General features: G+C 35.0%; 1 long non-coding RNA gene across 1 annotated transcript; it reads left to right on the forward strand.

Moving 5' to 3' along the window:
• Nucleotides 1–397: 397 nt before the first annotated feature.
• On the forward strand, nucleotides 398–17,763 carry LOC107064751 (uncharacterized). The gene is made up of 3 exons (XR_001475514.2): nucleotides 398–2,105; nucleotides 16,655–16,943; nucleotides 17,237–17,763. It is a non-coding gene; the product is annotated as an uncharacterized LOC107064751 (long non-coding RNA).
• Nucleotides 17,764–25,495: the final 7,732 nt, after the last annotated feature.

A 25,495-nucleotide genomic window follows, 5' to 3' on the forward strand; every position in this document is an offset into this window, starting at 1 on the left:
TTTTTCCATTCGTATAAAAGTGATGTCTTATAATTAATATGAAAATAAACAGGAAATGTAGATAGGAAATGTACATAGATGTGGATAGTATATTTGATGTGGATAAAAAGTTTGAAAGAATAAAATAATTTTCTTAGGATATGAGATAGTGGGAAAGAAATATCATCAAGAAGAAAGAAAAGTTATCACAGAATTGTCGACAAGATGACAACTCTGTTTTAATGGCTTGCATCGTGATTTTTCTTTTTCGTTTGAAAATTCTTCATCAGACGGGTTTTTAAACGTTTATCATTTTTACGAGTGTTGCCATATTCCTAGGGACAAATAATGATATTGCATTTTCTTTATTCATACTTTTATATCTATGTTTATTAAGATTCTTACAATGTTCGTGAGGTGTGTTCATGATTAACAAATAATTAATTTTTTCTTATTTGGTATTTCTTACATAAAGAAAAGTATGACACAGCCGGCGGCATAATAAATTCTTACCACGATAAACCGAACTCCTTTCTTCGTCAACTTTAAGATCCCGTTCGTTTGAAAACAGTATGCTATTGCAATCGCGTGAGCACGCGGATGAAGTGCACATGCGGGCTCATGAAATAAGACGTTAAGAGAAGAAAAAAAAGAAGTAGAAAGCTATCAAGAGGACTATCAAAATCAATAAGAGAAATAATATGTAATATTTAATTCTATTTCTAACTTATTAATAGAATCAAAATAAAAAACATTATCGCCTATCATTAGATTCATTTATAAAATATTACAGATTATTTGTCGTTATCAAAAGGGTTAACGTTTTGTACTCGCGTTATTACTATAGAAGAAGAATAAAATAGATAAGAGTCGAAGCGTATAAAAATTGCGGGACGTTTCGCGCGGTAAACTATGCGTGTAATATGCTGAATTATTTCAACCTCGGCGCCAGCAAACTCGTCTATGCGGTGTCTGCACTTACGAGAGTGAAATTACACCGGCTGGGATTCTTTGAGTGCTACACTGGTATCCTTCGACGAATACCATGGCTAGAATATCTTTCCTATTTTTAAACTTATCGATTTTATCATAAAGCTTAACAAGCAATTTTCGTTTAACTTTATTTAAAGCACACACATACATACATATCAATTTCGATCAACTCCCATTTCTGATCACATTCGAATCGTTCTTTGAAAGCTAATGGAAACAAGATAGATTACTTGAATTGTGTAACAAGAATTCCAGAATAATAGTTGACATGTCATATATTATCGAGTCTTTATGTAGTTAATAGACGGTTCGGTTCGAAAGGTTAATTTAATACGTCTCGGTGACAGTTATAAAGTCGTTCGAATGTATAACGTTGCTTTAGAATTCGTAATGTTAAAAATTGCAATTTTATATGTGCTAGATGGAAACTTATTGATAATTCAAAAAAGTTTTAAGGTCAATCGATTGTGATTGGATAACTTTAATACGAATAGAAATTTATTTCCTTTGTCCAAATTGTACTATATATATATATATATACTTATACTTCTCTTAACTTTTTTTCTTTTTTCTTCATGAATATATATACATCATTTCTATGAATATCATAAGGCAATCATTGCATCTACCGTAAGTAGAAGTTTATAATGCTATCATCGTGTTCTCGTAAACGTAAGTTGGATCCAAGGACGTGCTCCACCCGCGCGTGCGTCTAACAACAGCGTAATTCACTTCTCTCGACGAAGTGTACGTCCGTAGAAAATGTCAAATGTTTATGGTTAACGGTAATACGTGCTCGTACGAGACTGCTCCGTCGTCGAGAGAGAATAGATATTGTCGTTTCTTTGTGCTCAAGGTGCTTCCACGACAAAGGTGCTACTGCCACCAGTGCTTACGGGGCAACGTGTTTTACAGCACACGACTTCCTTGCATTCTGACCATGCTACATGTGCGCACGCGTTGCATTATTTCACTACTAAGAACACAAGATCTACTTAATCGTAGCTAGAGACCAGTAATTCTCGACACGGTAGATGTACCGGTGGTTGTAATGTTAGCAGTAGTAACGAAGGGCGTGTAGGTTTACCTCCAACAATAAGGGTGACAGGAATGAATCGCTTGAATTCATATATGTAAGTAACTACATCGAATCGTTATACGGATTTAGATTATCATTGGATCGCTATTAAAAAAAAACAAATTATTTGATTTTGATATTTTCCTTGTCATTTTATTTATATTATACGTATATGGATCGATCATTTAAAGATGATTTGTTTAGTGACGATTAATAAACACATCGTCGTGATATAATCCACAGGATGAATCAGTATTTTGGTTTGAATTACTCTGTAATATTTTAATTACACGCAAACGGATGATAGCTCATTTCACGTTTCTGATTATCTTGTTCTTTTTACCAATGTTATTCGATGCTCCCCATTCTGTCTTCATCGAAATCAATCTTCTTACAGTTAGAGAAATTAAAAAGAAGCGCTATCGATGATTTAACACATCATCGAGTCGGTATGCGACGAGCAACGTTTGAAATTCGGACCGCATGAATCAGCGTTCAATCGAAAGCGATCGTTCGCCATCGATGAGCGGTCAAAAAGGATTCTTTTGTGGGCCAGATGTTTCTTTCGAACTCTTACAATCGTGTCACGGCTTTTATAGCTTGGCAGATGTTATTCGTTTCACCGATCTTCTCTCTTAACCATTAAATAACTGTTTCGAACTTACCGAAGTGGTATACAGAGTGCTCTTACGTGCTTAGAAACTAACGCGAAATAACGTTCCAACGATCGTTTCGAAGCTCGTTATTAGCCATTAAGATTGTACCTGACATCGAAATTTCCGTGACAGTATTCGTCGAATGTTCTAACGATCACTTTCTACATACACTGATTTTTCATTCGAAATAAAGCTCAAGTACGTCATTCTTTATTACGTCGATGTGAACGAAGCAATGAATAAATTTGAATAAGTATCAAATTTAAATGAACACAATATTATTACTTCAAACGATTATCTTTATTTGGAATCTATAAATATGTTGAATAATATTCGAGTGATTTTTGAACACGCACATTCTTCATTCTCAATGCGTCAGAGTTTAAACTCTCTATCTACGAGACCAAAATGCACCGAGAGTTCGATGCTCGATTATATCGAACGATAAGTAGTTATCTATCGATCGGCAAGATGCGACAAGAGATGCCAGTTGGAAGCATCGCACTATCTACCGGTACTTAATGCAAGACCGTTATATTACTCGTGATGCCAAATACGTCGGACAGGGACAGCCCGGTGCATTCAGGATAATATTCGAACTATCAACTATCTTCGCGCGTTAAACCAACCAGATGGGTCGACAAGAGAAGAAGAAAGAGAGAGAGAGAGAGGGAGCAAAAGCGAAAGCGAGAGAGAAATAGAGATAGAGATAGAGAGATAGAGATGATATAAACGTATGGATGACGTTTCCTGACGATCGATAAAAACCATTCCAATAGACGAATATTCGTTCGCCACAGACGCAATTGCTTTTCATGATTGATTTCTCTGTGAAGCACGAATATTGATTAAATTCTTGTTCGTTTATTTTTCGATCATCATGTTGTCGGTTTTAGGGCGTAAGCTAGTGGCATTGTACGAAGCAAAACTAGAAATGTAACTGTCGATCATTCGATTTGTTTGGTTATATAATGGAATAGGTTATTATTGATATTTATGTATGGTTTATTTGTATTATATAAATATTACAATTATTTTATTCAAATCAAATTAAATGTACTTATATTGATAACATTCTGTTCGTGGGCACTATATGTTATACTGACGCGAATCCGTTTCAAACTAACGTACAATTTTTAAGTTGCAATTATACGTGCATTTTATACGGAAAGTCTCACGACGGTAAATTATTACGGTGTGAATGGTTTTGTAGTATATTAAAGGCACTTCTTTAGTCAACAATGATTTCTTAACTTGAGTCTTGGCAACTATGTTACAATTGTTCGATGTGGATTGTATAAATGTACGATATATAACAGACAATGTGTGTTACAGGCAAGAATACTTAATGAACAGAACCCTTCTTACTTTATTTCAAGAGTTTCTATACATGAATTAGTTACACCCCTTTGAACAGGGAAGGACCTAAATGGGACTTATTGGCCAATAGCAGGAGGGTCCACATTCCAGGATCTCCCGAAGGAAAATCTTATGTTTTTGGGAAAGGGTTGTAGTGGGGGTTATCCTAAGGAATGTTCTTTCTTTCTGTGTGTACCTCATATTTACATAGTATTGTACAACACTTCAAAGGACCCGACACTGTAAAAAGGTTTTTCTTCGCACCATATGTTTCTTTGATCATTGAGATAGTTTGGGATTTATGGCCCTTTGGAATTTCTTAATCTTTAAGTAAACAATATCTTATACCTGCTGCCTATCGTATTTTATGATATTTTATTTCATAGGCTTATCGCAGGATCTGTTTCACAGAAATTGAATATTATGAAAAATAACAAAATATAAAGTTTATCGTCTTCAAAGGATTTCGTACTGAACACATTCAATATTTATCAATTTTTAGATTTACCTCTTTATATGGAATGTGTGTATTCAATGATCAATAGAAAGATACATGTATTTGATTCAATAATGTGTGTTAGCAATTTATAATAATATTTATTATTTAAAAAAAAAGAGTAAAATAAACGGAAAATTCGTGGCGAATTTTTATTTGAAAAATTCGAATTTAATATATTTTACTCTCAGCTTTATTTAATAATGCATATAGAATAAATGCAAAGCGTGTATTATTATTTTGTAAATAAATCTCTTAATAAAAGTTCCGTACAAAACGTAATAACATAGAGAGAAAGAGAGACATACTTTTTTGTATGTTCATAAATACATATTTTTCAGGTATACATTAATATTCCGAATAAGATATTCAAATATCAATTGTATTTGAAATCGTAATTCTTAATCGATTTACGTGCTATCGTAGACAATAATATTTGCGGTATATCAAAATCTTGACACGTAAATCTGAATAAGAGAGGAGAGGGACAAACGCAACAGTAGATATATATTTTTGCAAAAACGAAATGTCTCGTGCCGCATTTCAATGGGCAATCGTACGCCACGGCCGGTAGTACGAGCAAGTAAATGGTTTCGCGAACAGAGCACTCTATTGTCCAAATAACAATCCAAGCGCGGAGTTTCCATTTAGGTTTCTCTATTTGGTAGCTGTTGAAATGTGAGGAAGTCAATCGGATTTCGTACGAATTTGTGGCAAAGTATCAGTCGGTGAATAAACGAATTTTCAATGGTATCTCTTGCGCGCATTGGAATGAAATTTTAGTCTTCGGCTTGGAAATTTCGTACGCCAGTTTAATTTTGCACGAAGGAAGAGATTCGTTCGTGAATAGCTTTATAAAATATAGATTGAAAAGTTTCGTTTTCATTATAAGCGAATGCGTTTATCTTCAATCAGGTTGAATCGATTTCCGATTGATTGGTAAAAATCGAAATTTCAACTTTGTCGAAATACTGACTTAACGTTAAAAACAGCAACAAATTGTATTTTTATATTAAAGTTCATCGTTGTGAATCGTACTTCATCGTTATGGCAAAGCTAAATTATTATCCGATCGAAGGGAAAGGCAAAACGAGGTGGATACCACGATGTTGTCATTATTGAGATTTCATAGGAGCGCCTCCTCATTCGGACAATCCCGTTCTCCGAGTAAACGTCGCTCTAGAATTTACACTGCTTGTAATTCATTTCAGTATCGATAAATAACATTAATGACAGTTGAATGGTCTCGGTCTGGTGGAGGAATCCAGAAAGAATTGAGAGGGATTTCAAAGCGAAGGAGAGGGACAACGAGGAAGGGTACAGGTACTCTGATAGTTCCTTACCTCTTTTTCGTCCTTTCTAACGGCTCGATTCTGATCCTCCATAAATACGGTGCAACCGTGTCTTTATATATCTTCTATGGAACATCGTCTGTTGTAAGTCGTTAAATAGACCTGCAGAAAATTAGTTTCTTTTCATTTTCTATTTATTCATTCTATTGGTTCGACTAGTACGGACACGCGTCTGGATATCAAGCTCGCATTGTTTCTCCATTTACGATTCGACCGACCATTGGAATTCCAATCTATGCTTCTGGACTATTTCTAGCCACTAGATTTCAAAGCTGCCGCATAATCATGATGCTTTCAATTCGTATAATTGAACTCTCCTAACTTCTATCTTTCTATTAATCATCGCTTTTCATATACGATCTATTGTCTTATATTTATCAAAAAGGTAAATCGTATTACGTTTCCCCGTACTAATCAGTGATTTGATCAGACTGGTAGGGCTTAATTTCAAAACGGTTAATTAAATTACATAATTATGTAAGCATTGTAAGGTTTCTGAAAGATTAATTATATCAAATAACAACATACTGATCTTTGATAAATCGTTCATATTTAATTGTATCCTTCGAAATGCAATTGAAGTGTTTCCACGGTGTAAGAGAAAAGAAAAGTACAGAAAATTAAGCAATTTTCGAGATAAAAGGAAATATAACGTGAGAAGTAAACGTGCATACAGGTCGCTCTTTTCCGTAGGGCGCATCATCTACGATAAGAGTAACAGCTCATTGCCGTTGGAAAAGGAGGCGTGGAGTAGTTCGTCGTAAGCACGCGCACGTATTCCATAGACAGTAATTACGAGATCAAATGGAGTCCAGGATGGCGCCGAGGGTCGACTCGAGACTACCAGGAGCGATTGTTCCTATTATCAATTACGGCTTTCACGCATGGTCTGTCAGCAGATATTCAAGCTGCCGTTGCTACTGCCGTTGCACTGCCGTTGCACTGCCGTTGTTGTTGCTCCTGCAGCCAAGCAGTAGTCAACAGTATGGTTGCTACCACTGCTCAGATCGTAAAGTCGCTCCAGTCCCATCCAGGCACAAGGATCACCATGATGGTTACGGTGGCAATAACAGTAGCCCGGCACCGATCCGAGCAATGATTCTACATTGTTCTACAACAGCAATGAATGTCAACTTGATCTCTTTCATTGCCATGGTTCTCTCTTTCTCTCTTCGATACAGTGACAAGCTTTTAGATACTTCCATGAAAATCGATTTTCCTTCTCATCCGGGGGACTGAGACTTCACCGAGACCATTTTCTTCTACTATCTCTCTTTCTCTCTCTTGGATACTTCTAGGAACCATATGGAACTTGTAATTTACTGGAAGAAGAGCAAATTCCTCGAGGGTAGTTAAGAAGAAATCGAGATTGAGATTAGAAGTAGACGCTAATTATTCGGCTCGTTTCAGCCGGAAGACTTTCTCTCACTCTTTCTCTTTCTATCTTTTTATCTTTCTCTCTTTCTAGCTAAGTTACGCTCGTAAATTGGCTGGTTTGTTACAGCCAATCTTGTCAAGTGATAAACGTCAAACTGTGGAACCAGCTGAGAATTTATTAGACGTAGTTTACTTCAACGTCGGTTTATGTAACGGGAATGAACCAGTAGTCTGCCATTGGTCTTTAATGATTGTATGGATATTAAATAAAAATATAATGTGGACAGATCACACGTGCTAGAAGTGAAACCTCCGAAAAACTAAGTTTAGAGAGAATGAGACGACTGCAGAATATCAGGAGTAGGATAATTGTAGGGTTTATTTGTTATAATATTATTATTATATTGTTGTTATCACATTCAAAAATTATTTAACGTTTTATTGATAACATATTACACAGTAAGCAAGTTATCAATTCAAAGAAATGAGACGAGTTTCTTCTAGTAACTAAAAAGTGCATGGTAAATAAACACCTCTAAAAGTAAAAAAAAAAAACATACCACGCACCTTCTTTGTTTATGTCGACCGTCGGTTTGTTTGGACCTTATACTTTTGTCGCATACCTACGTGCTTATCTCTGTTTATTCTTCTATCCTTCTATCGCTCCTACCTACAAACATTTCGAGTATCGAAAGAATACGTGTCCATGCTTTGTAGTATGCAGTCGCACACAAACACACACATATACAACCAGGAGTGATAACTACGAAGCATAGCATAAAGAGGAGACCGAGAATAGGGAAAACTGTATAACTATATTCCGTCTGATTCTCTCGCTGGCTCAATCCTATATGTTTGTCTCTTTTTCTCTCATTATTTAATATAGCAGCCGTCTCATAGCTCCGTTTCATAGCTCCGTTTCCTGACCGACTGCGTTTATTTACTTTTCAGATCACTCCCATTCTAAAGAAGTTTTCACTTCAATAAGATGATGGAGAGCGATACGAAATTTTTTCCACGTCCACTTTCCGTGATCCATTTTCACTAAGTGTATCTATTTCCAGAAGTGTAGAAAATTCTCTCTGTTTCTCTGAAAAGCAGAACGTATTAAGAAGTTTCTTCATCCACCAACGTCATACGTACGTCTTACGTACACACACATATTTTCTGTGTCACGCGTCGTAAACGAGGTAGAACGGATAACGAGATAGTCTCACCATCACCGTCGTCCTACTTCAGCAATGTCAAGACAGAGTCGTCTACAGTAGCACATGTCAGATAATCCTTATCCTTGGAACTTCTTGGTTACTCGTTGTATCGTCACGCAACTGAGTTACCCACCATCGATTACGAAGATAGTCTTTACGTTGATCGTTCCTTCTTACGTGATTGCGAAATACTATTAAAACTTATAGAGAGACAAAGTTGAAAGAAATTTATGTTGTCGAATATTTATTCATACTATAATATTATCATCATACTTATTATTCTAATAAACTTGTACAGTTAATTTTATAGGAACATTATTTTCTCCAATTATTTATTCAGATACGATTTAATATCATTGATCAAGAATACGTTTATTAAATAAATGATTCGTAGGTGAGTCAAGTCTCTAGCACATTCCTTTTGACCGGTAGATATCTTAAAGAGATGAAGGAGTAGGCAGAAGGGGTGGGAGTTCTTATGGGTGCGCTCATTTCCGCTACCCCTTAATGATCGTCCATTGTCCGCAAACGCGCACGCCTAGATCGCCACTAGCGATCCGTCGATCGTCAACCTCTTCTTGCTCTTCGTTAACGATGCAAAGTTACCAGTCACGTTGGTAATGATACTGTAACGTCATTGCCCCGAGGTGATGTCATGGATGGAACGAGCAAATGTTATCGACGGATATACATACATCCTGTACGCTCAAATTAGATGGATAACGAAGTTATTCGTAGAAACTTTCGTCAATTGCGATTTATCAAATAAACAGATTCTGTTATTGATTGTACGATCATTTGCATATGAGTTTGAGCGATGATCATTTATAACCTTTGCGAAAATATCATTCGTATATGAGATAATCAGAGAGATTGAAATTTAAAACGGTATAGTTCCGTTAAAAGAATAAAAATGTCGGATTTTTACGATCAAAGGAAGAAAAATAAGTATCATCGTTCCTAATAGGAATGGCTCTCGCACATAACTATAACCATAATCGTTTATGGATACTTCACGCGTATTAACATCCCTGTTGTTTCGCTTAACGATGCGTGTCCTAAAATTAGAACACACTGCCTGAAGTAACATTGCCTAAACTTAAGCTCATTTTGCGAATGATTAAACTGATGTTAAACGTCAATAGTAAACTTATTAGATGAGATGTCTAATCTCAAATTCAAGAATCAGTGTTTTAAATATTTCTTTATTGTAAAGAAATAGAATGCACATTCCGTGTTTTTTTTTTAATATATTTGTAATAACAATTAATATGCTTCGTTTTCAATATTCATTAAACTTTAATATTCCATACGGAAGGGTATTTATAGATCAAATCCATTCCTCGTAAATGGGAAATGAAGGGGCACGTGTTAATTTCTTTTACGTACGATTACCTTCTAGGTATCTAATAAAAGTAGAACGAGAATACGACTTTAGTTTGCACGTAAGCGCTCCCATGGAGGATGAGATTTTCACGCGATCGTCGTAAACGATCTTCTTTTGCAATTTCGATCTCGCGCCTCTTTATTATCGTGTCGCTTCCGTACTATGCTTTTTATGATCGTTCGAGCGTTAACTTGAACTTTTTCGGACGGAAAGTACGACTTATAATAGTGCCTAGGAGAAAAGTAACGATTCGGTAAAACCTTTTGCCATTCGCGTGAAACTTTCGACATGGAAAAATCACGTGGTTGATTGTTCCTCGTATAACTTTTTTCGTCGATTTTATTAGGGGAGTATAATACTCCAGGGAAATAGCTTTTATTTTTGCACATACTCTCTACTTCTGGCAACTACTTTAGATCGACGTTCATCCTTTCCTTGTGACACAAAAAAAAAAGTATTACCGATTGCTTTTGTCATTTGCTCGTATATATAAAGAAACTGTAAGGGCACTTCTAAGGAAAGGTCTTAGTGAATAGGAAGCATTTCAGGTAATGCGATCAACAACTCGAATAAAATCAATTTAAAACAATGTACAAAGGTTCGTTGTGCAATAGTTTTTAGTTTAATAAAAGAAAGTAGCTCTCAATAGAATTTAGACGACAAATGCTATCCCATTGCTAATAGAATGGATTTCATCAGGATTTAAAAATAATAAACACTCGAAGGTATATTGTAAATATAAAAATAAAGTAACACACGTATGTCTGTAAAAAGAATTAATATCTATTTTAGATAATCGTTACTAAAAGACAAACCGTAAACATTTGTATTCTCGTATTGGTTAAATTATATTATAATGAAGTCTGGTATAAGTTAATCTTTCAATAAACCGTGTCAACTACATTGAAATCGTTCGAGTGAACGATGAGATGTTAACGAGCTTCCGATGACTTTCAATCTATTCGTTGACGCGATTAAAAGCCATGATATACTGAATAACCAAACGCTCGATTAATTCGAATCATATTAAAGATTTCACTGCAACAAATTCTCACGGTTTATACCGAGGGGAATAAAAAAAACAACTATTTTTGTAAATCGACATGATTGTGTTGAGCACATCCTGATCGTCATTTAGATCTTGAAAAATATGAAAGGAAATCTTGAAAAGAGCGAAGGTCATACTTATCAACATTAATTTATGTTCGTTCGCGTTGAGGGATCGATCTTCTTAGAGATCAAAACTGATAAGAGTTGGAGAACTCTTCTTCACCGATCGTCCGTCAAAACACGTTTAGTACGTATCGATAAGGATCATTTCGCACGATCACTCTCCTCTGATCCCTTTAACTCATTATGCAATCATATTAATTAAGGAACGATCCATAGAGAAAGAGAGAGAGAGAGAGATCGTTTGCGGTATCAGACACCTTGGTGCTCGAGGGCTCATGCGAGTCGATGGAAACTGGGATGAGAGAAAAGCAAGGAAGAAAGAGAGGGATAGAATGAGAGAGAAACAGAGAGAAGATAGTCGGGAGATAGATCGTAAGAGTCGGTTCGTGGCCTTATTACATCGTAAATTCTCGCTTAGTGATGGATAACATTAACCCATCGGCAACGACAAATTACTTAACTTCAGCGAAATCGGGCGCAGGCAGCCTCTGCTCACCCGGAACTGTTTCCTCTTCCATCTCCTTACTTCGCTTCGTACTTTGGATCGATGACGCTCCTAAGACAAGTTCTAGACCCTTTACCCTATAACTTCCTTTTTCTCTTACCCTATGCTGGTACTTCCAACTTCTCTCTCTGTATATATTTCGCCACATGCGTTGTATACAAGTATGTGTAAGTATATACATACGTTTAGTAACAGTGTAATAGTTATCTTGATACCAAACATGCTACATTTTCACATTGTTCGTGAATTTTAGTTACCTCGTGAAAATCTATCTTCGGTAATTTATTCAAGATTACGTAAGAGTAAGGGAGTAGTACTTTTCGAAAAAGCATTTGAATTAATTAACACACGTTAAACGTTACACCACCGTTTCACTGGTGTCTTTTTCTATTTCACTTTGACAAATTTTTCCACATTTTTTGAACGTTTGACAAATACATTCTGAGCTTTTCTTTCATTATACTAGAAAATAGGAAACAAGAAATAGATTGTTATTCTTTCGCAAGATTTTTAAATATCGGATGGTATACGTATATGAATATTTTTACGTGAGCTTTCGAATTTCGCATGAAAGTGTATGCTTTGAAAAGCATTGCGTGAAAAATGTCGACGGGTTTACCAAGAAAATGTATTACAAAAAACTGTGGCGAGATTCATTTTTCGGAAGAGACGATATGTCTGTTTGCGATTCTCTTCTCCCTCTACCTCTCATACATATCCACCATACACACATAAACGAATACATGAAAGAACTCATATATACATTTTTTTCTCTTTTTTATTAGACGACGTTGAAAAATAAGGTCGAAAAGAAAGGAATAAATGGGTGAGAGAACTAAACGGAAGGGAAATGTATAACGTCGCGAAGCTAAGGAAAAAAGCAGATTTCATTGTACAAACTGTACAAGATATTTTCATGTATGACGTGTTTTCCTTTCCTATTTATTTCTTTATTCCTAAAGGACCAAGGTTGGTTAATGGCATAAAATCAAATCATCAAAAAAGTTGCTATCGAATATTTAATTTTTATAATACAATCGGTATATTATCTTTAATGTTTATTTAATTATTTATTTAAAGACCATTCAGCAAATTAAATTTTATTTAGATTAGAATGTTTACATCATTTTATGTTGACTTATATGTCGATCTATTTTTTTTTTTTTTTTCAATAGTCTAAAAACGCTGACGAATGTTAGCAAAATTCTCTTTGTTAGATACTATAGATAGTTGTATATAAAATTTGTTGCAAATGCAAAACTCGATAAGATGGGAAGAAAAGAAAAGTATGTCCTAGATAAAACGGAAAATATTATATTTTACAATAGTACTATTTCCATTTCCATAGAAAGACGTTTCCGACGTTTCCTTACTTTAGCCGAAAGTCGACGATTCTTCGGCGTAACGCACGAAATCTTTCGACGAACGCAATTTCATCGGCTTATCCTGCTTACCACGGGCGGTCTACTTACGTATATTCAAGATTCATGATATCGCATCAGGCAGCGGCACGGCGAGTTTCACCGGCCGGATAACAAGATTAATGAATTCTCCAAGATCGAACGTGCATGCTTGCATATTGTATCGATTGATTCGTGCCTGACTTCGCCGTACGGAAAATAAATCAACGTATATACATATACATATATATATATAGATACACGCATACGTACTTTTAAATAAGACCGTCGATTCAATACAGTTAAGCAAGACTCGTTTCTCGTTTCTCGTACCATTCGGATAACTCGTCGAAGGAATTTTACAATCGATTCGTGCAATAATAATAAATATCGTTAGCTCCTTAGTGTTATCTCGTTAAAATCAAATTTTGTCGAAGTATTGTGATATAATCTGTTAGATGATACATCAAATTTACGAATAGACCATAAAATGGTGAAGATTTTTGACAGTAGTAACAGAACAAAATCGTGTTTTAATCAATCTGCTATGGCAGTTCGTTAATGATGAAACATAGAACCTGTTTGTTCGCTTAACGAGACGCCAGTAGCGTCGTTGCATTTTTAAAGCGTCGTTTCGCCTACTCGACGCTTTGCCGATTAAAGCCCATCCCTCCCATAGCGAGTTTTATGGTGCGAGCGAATAGTGAGTCGTGCGGGCGTTCGTTCGCGTGCATTTGCGGTCTGGTTCAATCTAAAATGTACGCGCCACGTACTCTCGTTAAATGATACCGGACGAAAAAACTTGCCCGGAACTTTGCTAAGCGCTTTAAACTTCGTCAAAATTCATTGCTACAACGTGGCCGATAAAACGTATAACTACTCTCTCTCTCTCTGTCTCTCTCTCCTACCTCTAACACGAGATAGTCTTCAACGAGAACGCGCATTGAACTTCGTTTTCAAATACACGAGACAAAACTCAGCGAGTTCATTGTTATTCCTCGATCGAACGGTATTAACGTTTCATCGATTGCTACCGTTTTCACGTAATTCGCTAATATTTACGTTATACGAGTCCTATGTGCAATACAAAAAGCGAATCAAAAAAACCATGTCTCCAATTTTTTTTTTTCATTGATATCTGCGTAAAAAAAGCAGTGATAAAAATAAAGAAAAATAAAAACATTTGAAATAATAGCTTGTTCAGGTTTGCTATTAAATACTTTTCACGTTAAATCACGTCGTTAAAAGCATTCATTATTTCGATTATTTTATTGTATCTGACCAATTCGAAATACCACGCTTATGTAATTTTCTAAATGCTATCATATTACGAGAAAATCGTTGTAGTTTTGTCGTACTTTTCGGCCTACAAATGGGGTTCATAAACACCGGTGCATATGAAAATTGAAATTTCCGCTGAATGCGTTTCGCGTATACATGTACCAATATGTCGGTACTGTTCGCAAACTCGAATAGCAAACGCTAAACGGAATGCATTTGACGGAGAATTGATGTGCATATTATAATATATTAACGGTAAATACATTTATCGTTTCCAAGTCGTAAATGAATGTTAACCCGTCCGGATGGTAATTTGCAACCTAAAGGAATTTTAAACAAAAAAGTATGAGACATGGAAAACGTATAAGTGATAAATGCGCTTGATATTAATATTATTTCCAAATATTTCAATATTTTTACGTAAATTTCATTTAGCTTATATATACCAAAATTCAAAAGTGAAAAAAAGAAGCTTTTACAATTTAATTAATATTCCAAAATTGAGGTCACTATAATAAAAACTTCCATATTGTCGTTAAAAAATAACAAAATATAACAACGATATTCCGCATTTTGATTACGGAAAAGCGTAGTAATACAGTCCATTCTGTTTTCGTTGCAATCAAGGCGTCTGTTTCATTTAGCCTACAATAAACAAACACGCTTTTAGTATGTTTCCCTCTCTTGGAAAATGGTACTGATATTTTGTTTTTTATTTGCTTTTAAATACGATATCGAGTGTGTCTACACGGGGATAGCAGCGCGTGTCTGAAAAATAAAAATATGTGTATCGTAGTGTACTGCATTTTACACGTGATGTTATGGTTTAATGGCTCGAGATAACGCCTGGCCTCGAAAAACTGACGTGTACATAAAATCCTTTTTAGCAAGTCACACGTGTAAAATCACAAAGAGTCATCGTTGTTACCGATTCGTTCTCGTTTTCGTTACTACATCGAAAAATGCATTGTCCTAAACGAAAAAACCATATTTACCCTTTTGTTAAGTCATAAAAGAATTGTGCTAATAATTACTATAGAAAAAGTCTATTTTTTTTCCCTCACATTTTTTATTATCGCGTATCTATTATCACTTATTGTGACAAAGAAAGTCTTGTATGATGGTATTGAACATTTCAAAAGTGAAACATCGCTAAAAGTAACATTTGTTCGAGAAAAAAGAATCAAAAATACAGAGCAAAGAAAAAATGGACATTACGTGAGCGGTATCATTTGGAACGTTTATGAAAATATACAGACACCCTAGTCGTGTCCATGAATAAAATCACACAAACTTTATGTAAATTCTCGGACGTTTCTACTCGGCACTTCGTTATTTTTCTCCTTTTCTATCCATTATTATCCCACGTACTAGTTATCTATTTGCAATGATCCAACACACTTTTATTTAAATCAAATCATTTATCAAATTACTCGTATCTCTAAACAATTGTAATTATTTATTTTATCAATCAACTTTGTAGAGAAGTTCTGAAAAACAATGAATGAAATATTAGTACTCATTCATGACTTAACTTTCAGTCCCTATCTGTGCAACAAAATCTATTGAAATACTGTCATTCGAGAAAAGGAGCTTTTCGTGACCGTTTGTGTAAGGACGTTGACTGTATTTGCGAGAATTCTACCTATCGATCGACGCTAATTATTTCGACGCGACTGGAGAACTGGTTCTGGTTAGATAGTGGAAGTTTCTCGCACTTGTCCGTCGTTAAAGAGAGAAAGCAATCTCTTCGTCTAAACGAAGCGTTCAGTTTGCTACCTCAGATTGCTTCAAGATAGAAAACGGTTGGCCCAGGTACCGTCATATCGTCCATGCGTTGATAAGAATCTTTTGCATTTCTGCGCATTTCTCCACAATACGAACTTAATTAAAGAGAACGTTCCGATTGTTGTCGTTTTCCTCGTTGCAAAGTTTCCACTACGAATAAATAGCATCAAATGAAAGGGACGTCACTTATCATCGATGTATAGGTATATATGTTTAAGAGAGGATTCAATAATAAGCATTTTGTGATAGTATAAGGTGGAAGTTTATATCTACGATGATAAATAGATTTCTATGTGAAACTTGAAGATGAAAAATCTTGCCTTTTTATGGTATGTACTATGTGAATGTCGACTTTAACACGAATCTTGTTATAATAAATATTCAGTCTATGTAATTTAAGTGTTGCATGAATTTTTTTAAGTATACTGGGATAATTTTATTTATATATATATATATATAGGTATATATATTTATAAATTTATATAATGAAAGAAACATTTGAAAAGAATTATGATAACATAGCATTATGATCATTTTAAAGTGATAATGTATGTATAGAAATATGTATTGGTATGAAACATAACAGAAGATTTATTCAAATTATTCTTTCAAACGTTTTCAGGTTCACATGAAAGAAAACGTAAAGAGATGGATGCGCGAAGAATTCTTTCGAAACTTCGGACGACGGTTTTATCAAAAGTTTGATCTACGAGACTCGATAACTTATCTTGCTGTCGAACTCCGATCTTGAGAAGCGCCGCCGTTTGAACTTTACAAGTATTATTCGTGTGATGTGAAGAAGCAGCTTCCAATGGGCGTCTCGATTTTCCTACGGATTTCCCATTCATCGGATCCTGCACTAGCAACGCAAGCTCGCATCTCGCGATTCTCTCGTCTTAAGGAGATCGATGGTACTCGTTGTACGCTTCTACCAATAATGGAGCAATTTTTATGCTGATCTTATTCAAGAAAAGGGCCTTAGTTATTATAAGACGACGAGATCTATTTATTTTCTTAGATATTTGACCGACTCTCGAATATACGTCGATCTTTCATCGAACATTGAGAATCGTTTGTCATAACATAATACGTAAATTCGATGAATGGATGCTTTATATATCTGAATTGCGTTTAAATTTATATCAATTGTGCTATTCGTTCTTATATACACCTATATACTAAAATAATATATGTATTTACATAGATTTCTCCAACATGGAGTTCTCTACTGATGATAAGGAAGATAAAGGGTTAAATTAAAATGAGAAATAAAAGACGTGCTTGATAGAAGGTATAATACTTTATTGGCTCGTCAGGGAAAACCTTGCGGCATAAAAGGGCCCAGCAGGGCGTATGTAGTGGGGATACGAGTGGTGGGAGCGTGCCGTTAGTACTACGATATTCCCGCTAAACTAAGGTTTGTACTTCAAATAAAGTAATTTAATAAAAATTAATATAATCAATAGAGAATATGTTCTTTTTTGTCTTACAAGTTGATTTCTTATGCAGAAAACGTTCGAATTCATTTTGTATGTAGTTCGCGTAACGTTATCATTACGTTACATTCTTTATTATCACCAATTTCTAATCATAACTGAAAATACTACAAAATTTTTTAAATATTTATCCACGAGATTTGTTCTCATATTCGTCAAGAATTTCTATGCAATTTTTATAACATACAGGAATGATTTTAAAATTGGTTGGAAATAAAAAGCTTATTCAGCGAAACGTTTTTTACTGATTGAATCTCTTTCTCTCTTTCTATTTATCTATCTTTTTCGAAAAAAAAAAGACGTAAAATTTTATTCTCTTTTTTCTTCCTCTTTTACTTTTTTTTTTCTTGTCTTATAGACGACTATAAGCGATCGTGTTATCGATTTTTAAAATATAAAAAGTTTGACAAATTTTTCAAGAAGCACTTTGGAAACGCGTTGATAAAAGTCGTGAAAAAGTTTGTCAAAACGACGACTAAAAAAAAGAAATAAAGCCAAGAAACTATGACCAAGGATAGAGTTTAAGGATTTATATTTCGTTTTTTTTTTTTTTTCAGTATCGTAAAAGTTTCCACGATGTAAGCTAAAGATAAAAGGACACTCGTCGTTAAAATCAACAGTTATTTATTTCTTATGGATAATCAATGCTTTTCGATGTTTCATATTTAAACAAGTTATGTTGAAAGAAGTCCATAAATATTCTCATGTACTTTATAATTTCATATACTTTTCATTCGTTTAATGTATACTACCAACTATGGTGTCTCTTAGATAACGTGTCAGTGAACGTTCTACCGAAAGGAAAAAAGGAAGTACGTAACGGACGATTAGCCTTACGATAGGAAGCATCAAAGGAAACAAAAAAGAAAGAACAGACAGTAGATCTGAAGCGGTGCTCGGTCATTTTAGAAAATATGTCTAAGCAGCGTAATAATTAACGAGCTTATAGCCTTGCATACTTTACCGATCCGTCCTATCGAATGTAACGCTCGGTTGCACGTCTGTGTGATTTTAATAAACGCATGGAGTTTTAATTAAAACGATGGAAGGTGCGAGAGATTGAAAAGAGAGAGAGAGAGAGAGAGAGAGAGAAGAACAGAAAGTATTAAGAACGTGCTTATAACGGCGAAACATATATACATGCATATATATTGTGCGTAACGATCGATAGCAGAGAGAGCCGAATGATAAATTAAGTTTAGTGCAAGAGCATCCCTTGTGTCGCAAACGTAAATTCGTACGGTGTTTATGGAGCCTGTTAATTACCTGCGACCAGTCAGTAAACACGATTCGGCGTTGAGTCGCTTAATCGCTTTGGTCCCCATCCGGGCTATAAATTTAAGCTCTCTTTCTACCAATACTCGTCTTAATCTTCGATCGATGTTTTCTCAAAGCCAACGCGCAAGAAACGTACGTTTGCTTATCGGACGTCTACACGATGTACGCAAAAAGCGAAGTAGGTAGGTGTATAAAAAACAGAAAGGCAGACATAGAGAGAGAGAGAGAGAGGAGGGATGAAAGATAAACAGGAAGCTTAATTGCGATATACGGTAATTGTTTCGAGTCATTTGAGGATCGACCATACGACGAATCTAATGACAAATAAAACGAAATGTTCTTCTTTACTCCTTCCATTCGTGGTTTTCGTTACTTGGCGCGACGTAGATAAAATATTTTTTATCTCCTCATTTTCTTTTACTTTTATTTGCACGTTAATATTATTATTATTATTATTACATTGACATCTAGATTTATTCGTTTATTGGAGTTCATTACCAGGAAAAGAGACGAAATCGAGGAAGATAAAAAATAAAAGTAATACGTAAGAATGATGGGAAGGGGGGAAATGGGGTAACGAGATTTCGTTCTTCGTTGGAAATCTGCGTATGAAGTGAGCCTGCAACGAAGTGAGGAATACGAAATCGTGGGCGAAACAGATTTTGCAAGCCTACTCGCAATACCGTTTCGTATTTCTCATTCCTGGTCAATTGCGATTTTACTATATATATGTATATCTATATGTATGTATATAATGATGTATGTATTCATAATAAGAATACATTTTACATTCTAACGTCGTTTAAATAATTCAGTATTCTATTTCCACACGATCAAGAAGAAAAAAAGCTTTACATTATACCGGCTTATTTGCAATTCTTCCGATTCTTTGAAATAATTATTTCTATTAAATAGCAAAAAAAAATGATTATGCTTTATCAATAGCACGATCGTTAACGTTAATAACAGAGCCTTTATCTTGATAGTTACGATAGCGGTGCATTAGGTTGATCATTTCTCTCTATCTGGAATGTCGTGTCAAACGTGTCCAATGCCAATCTAGAATGTCTTTATAAAGTTATACTGTATAATGACTCTCATATGAGTAGATACGATTAAATTTGCATATTTTACTACAGCTAATAATAAAAGCAACATTTATATCGTAATTACATTGTACGTAAATACAATGTATTTGTAGTACAATAATTGTACAGTAGTAACAATAATTATAAAGAATTAAGATCAAATCATGATTTGGAACAAAATGTTCGACAAACTGTCCATATATATTTATTTAAAAAAAAATCAAATCAATGATCGAAATATTTGACATTTTAAAATAAATTCTAAGAGATATCTCTTACAGTTGCACCAAAGATTTTACATAAAATACGACTTAGATATTCGTAGAAGCATTGTTTGTAAGGAAAACACGAGTTAACAAAAATCACACGAGATGTTTCCGTCGTTTGTGAAAGAGAACCGTAACACATTTGATAACGAATACCTACATACATATATAAATTCTATTCTAGAACTATCACATAACAATTGTCTCGCAACTATTCTCTCTCTCTTTCTCTCTTTGCCATAGAAGGAAAGAGAAGATATATAACATATCAAGAGTACCTATTAATCCGTGATTCGTGTCGGCGTTAAAACCGATGGCGGTGGCCGGAGGCTTGAAATTTATTGTCGGGATAGTAGCAATAACGAATCGTAAACACTCTTTAGCCTTACGGCCTCTATTCGGGGCTACTATGTGGAAGGTATATATAATAGTTTGTGTTAGAAATAGAATGGAGCTCAGATTCGTCGATTTCGTAGAGCGTTTACGGAACCTGTTAATTATCGTCCACCGAGTTGGTCGGACACAGCACGGCGTCGAGTGGCTTAACCGCCCTGTTATATCTCTCTTCCTCTCTCTCTCTATCTATCTCTCTCTCTCTCTCTCTCTCGTAACATCCTTGTCTCTTTCTCGCAGCTCACTCGCATGCAAATCACTCGTACGTCACCTTGCCCGCACGAACTCAGCACAATTCTACATTGAAATGGTCCTCTACTGTCTTCGTTTCTACTCCTATTCCTCTCTCTCTTCTGACTCCTACCGCAGATGCCTCCATACTATTGCTGCTGCTGCTGCTGCTTCTGATGCTGCTGCTGCTGCTTCTGATGCTGCTGCTGCTGCTTCTGATGCTGCTGCTGCTGCAGCTGTGGCAGCAACGACGCGATCCATATAAGAGGAAGCAGTAAATCAAGCAGCTTGGTGTTAAGGACTCTCCCTTTACATCTACGTCGAGTAATGCCGTCGAATCGATCTTCGATGTGATGCTTTGAAGAATATTCTGACATAAGATGCATCAACAGACTCTTACCTTTTCTAAGTGCTACTCGCTCGAAGTTCTTATCAAGAGAGAGAGAGAGAGAGAGAGAGAGAGAACTTCGGAAAGAGTATAGATCTTTTCTTTCTCAGTCACACTCACATACATACAGTCTCACTCTCTCTCTCTCTCTCTTTATCCCTCTCTACTAAAAGCTAGTTATCAATTTTAAAGAGAACGACGTTAAATTCTTAAATAGTCTTTGACAAGACGATGATTGACTTCACCATGACTTTGGAAGTAATAGTTTTTAATCTCATAGAGATTCATTCAGATGTTACGATTGGGTAAATTTTATTACATCGATAGGGAATACCAGATCCGATTATTTTATCGTGAAAGGAAAAGATTTAAACTCGATAGGATGGAATCTGAAATCAAGCTGGGGAGATGTAGCTCAAAATCGATATTACTTTTCTTCTTTTGAAGATAGGATGACTTCTATAGGTTATTTGAAATTTAGTATAAGGTAAAAAAGTATCTTTCTTAGATCATTTAATATCTTCCAGGTATCCATTCTTATCTTTCTGGCAGTTCGATTATTATGCCTTCTAGTATTTCCACGAAAAGAAAAAGGAGAAAATGGAAGAGTGAGATGCAAAATAGAACGTTTGAACTTATCCCTTTTTCTTTTTTATTCGCATTTTGAAAGCACGCATTTTAAGAGGATCTAGTTATTCGATATTCTGCGATCGGGAAAGAAGAAAACGTCTACTCCCATCTAAGTCGATCTATCGATCGATTCAAGCATGAAATCGTGATCGCGTGCATCGAAGAAGCATCTGGACATTTCATATTGGGTATTTTATACTAGCAGGATTAGAGAATCAAGATCTATCTTTTAGAAATAAATCCATGGAACGTGTAGCTTCTTTTTCGCGAGATATCGATTCCCACCGAAGAAAAGTCTTTTGAAATCGACACTACAAGATCGTCTAACGATAAATAATTGCATATTAATACTATTTGACGTTAAATTAAAACCATGGAATTTGCATTAATAGCAAGGATTAAATCGTTTCTAAAATATTTCTTTCGAGAACTTATCGATGGATTATCGGTTTAAATTTGAAAAAGGTGAGATCGAAAAGTATCGTTTTCTCTATTAGTCATTCGGATTTGGATCGTCTAGCAGGAGATAATATGATTCCGAAGGTTATACTGTCAGGATCGTAATCGAGCAGGTGGCTACTTGTTCACCTTGGACAGAAGAAGTCAGAAATTGCCAGAGTTCTCGCGCAGGGCGTCTCCGAACTTTTGTTTTCTTGAAAGAACGCCACAAAAACTTAGCCGTTTCGATAGCTATTTCTGAAATTACGGACCTACCTCTGATACCTTCGACGTCCGGTTCTAAAAAAGTAAAAAGATCAAAAATGAAAGAAAGAAAAATAGAAGAAAAAGAACGAACGTGGCTGGGAATTTGTGATTATGTAGATCCCATCGAAGGATTCGAAGACGAGTGGTGAGGATGTTGAAGAACATTCTGCGTAATTACCTGCCGGCTTGCAAGACGTTGCAATATAAAGCATAATTAGAGGTATACTCTTTCGTGTAATGTTCCCACATGCTTAAGAGTTTTTACGTTGCGTTATACACCTAATGTAATCGTCTTACTTTCTTGCCTCTCCAAGCCAACCTTCTTCCCCTTTTCTCCTTCCTCGAAGAGCGTGGTCCTAAGATAAGAGGATCTTCCGGCATGCGCTTGGATTAGGTGGCTTCAAGAGCAGCAAATCTTGGCATTACGGAAATCCGAGAGGCCATAATTTCGTGGAGCGTTTCCCGTATAAATCGTGATTCGCGAGCATCCTGGTTAATCGACTATCAAGGGGAAGCACGTGTGACAGTTAAAACCTCGAACGAACTTACTCCCGGATTACGTTATTCCTTTTCTGCTGATTCATCCTTCATTTATCTTCGTTATCATACTGCCACCGCTCAAGAAATTATTTACTTTTCTTATTATACAGAAATCCTAATCCGAATTATAATTATATCGACAGATTACGAGCAATTTTCAACGAACTCATTTCAATAATTTTTTTAATAGTTCTAAATGTTTCGTTCTGGACTGTTTTTTTCTTTTTTTACCTGCTCGATATTTTCCTCGTCTAAAGCTTATATCAGGTAACCCAATATAATTTTATTACTTAAACTAAGATAACTGATGACTAATATTCTCTGAACTCACGTCGCATCGTTCACAAATAATTAGAATTATTTTATTGCTGTTGATCGAAGCAGAGATAGAAGCCTACTACACCAGCTATAGAAAAAGGTAAGCGTCTTACGTTCATTCTTAATTATCTATCTTTATTGTATTAGAATTCCAATCAAATTTAACTTAAACTATCCTTTTCTCCTCCAGTTAATCACATCCAAATCTCATCACTCGCCAATCTACTTACAATTCTTTAGGTCATTCCCTGGTAAAGGCTTAATAATAAGTATTCGAATTTGAAACATTGAAATTTTCGTTAACAATTTGTCGGATTTATCTAATATTCCTTGGTTACGTCAAATATTTTGGAGAAAACATAGTCGCTTAATCCTACATAAAAATGCATACTTCCATTTTCCCTGGTCGACCTCGTCTCGTCCCCATCCTATATACGACGTATCGGTTGGGAATAGCAATTCGCATATAATATTCGTTCTGCCAGTCTTCATTATTCGCGCGAGAATGAATTTCGAATGTCCTTATTGATCAGATAAAGAAAGTCCATTTTAAACAGACGTCGCCAGACTATACGATCTCGTATACCGAAAAATTATGAACTAACCAACGGTATAATATTATTGTCAAGTAACCGTTATCGAAATACACTAGCGTATGAATATATTGTTTATCCATATTATACATAAATATATTTTATTACTGCATTAATATATTATGTATCTACAACGAATAAAAGCGTACCAAGTAACGATGTTTATCAAATTCTAATATGTATTGATCGCAATATGTGCAAGCATGTCATCCCATTATCGTCAATATCATTCATATTGTTTTCAATAAAGGGAGTATTATATTCGCAATGGATAGTCGAAACGAAAAGAGCAATTCTAAAGAGGAAAGAATACAATCACAATTTTATATTTGCAAAATTTGTAACAAACATTTTACCTCTATGTTTCCAATTTTATTTTAACCCAATGTTTTATATTTGTATAAACTCATAACTCATAAATTTAGTGGCACCTCTTTATCTTCGATATATATATATATATATATATACATTCAACCATGATTCCTCCAGAGACTCATCAAGGTTTTTTCCACTTTTATTTTCTCCAACTCTCGTAATCAATTCCAAAACTTTTTATTTAAACATCGGTGAGAATAATCTAAGGTATTGAAAATTCTATAAAGTTTCGAATATAATTTCGATAATTTTAAAAGTAACACATGAATAACTGATGAAATTCTACATATACATAAATATATATATATATATATATACATCTCTTATATCTTATAAAACTTGATCCGTTTATGCAATAGTTAATAGTATTATTCAGATCGTCGATTTACCACAATTGCGGTCTTCTTAGTTCATTTTCATTCTTCAACGATAAGCAACGAACAAAGAGATAATAAGGACTAATATGATGGAGTCTAGAATGGGGTACGTTTGCCTGAAGCTGGTACTGATAAGAAATACAATGTAAGGGTACGGAGAATGTCTTGGAGAGAGAAAGGAGTTTGTAACTGACTAGAGAAAGAAAAAAGAAAAGATAGAATGAAAGAACGAGATTAAGATAAGAAAGAATCTCTATAGACTGAATTAAAAGAAAATAAAAAGAAAAAAAAGAGACAATTTTTGTTGGCGTCAGATAATTAGGGGTACTTGACAGATAAAGATAAATGATCGCTGATTTTTCTTAAATAAGTAATAATGAAAACACCTTATTTCTCTCTCATTTCTTCAATGTCACTTTCTTACATTACGACTTAGTATTCTACGTGCTAAGCAACGATATAGTAAACGTTTAAGTCCAGCCGAGTACAACGATCTACCTTTATCTGGAGCATGCAGGTTAATATATTCTGAGAGCAATCATTGCGGTACCTTGTTGTATGTAAATCACCACACTCCCTAGTGGAGATAGATCGTTCGAGGTTGCATCTATCTTTGTTATCCTTCGAAAAAAGGATATTGCACAAACGAATTCGCTATGCCTATGAAAAATATTGTTTGTTGTATTTGTAGCAAAATCAAACGTTTTGAATACATTTTTGTTTTGCCATATGATAACTTCAAAGGATATATTTCTTTCCATATTCAAGAGAAAATCGTATGGAAA

The sequence above is a fragment of the Polistes dominula genome, unplaced genomic scaffold (assembly GCF_049000335.1).
Source record: "Polistes dominula isolate Pdom_NZ unplaced genomic scaffold, Pdom_raw_medaka contig_24, whole genome shotgun sequence".
Lineage (NCBI taxonomy): Eukaryota > Metazoa > Arthropoda > Insecta > Hymenoptera > Vespidae > Polistes > Polistes dominula.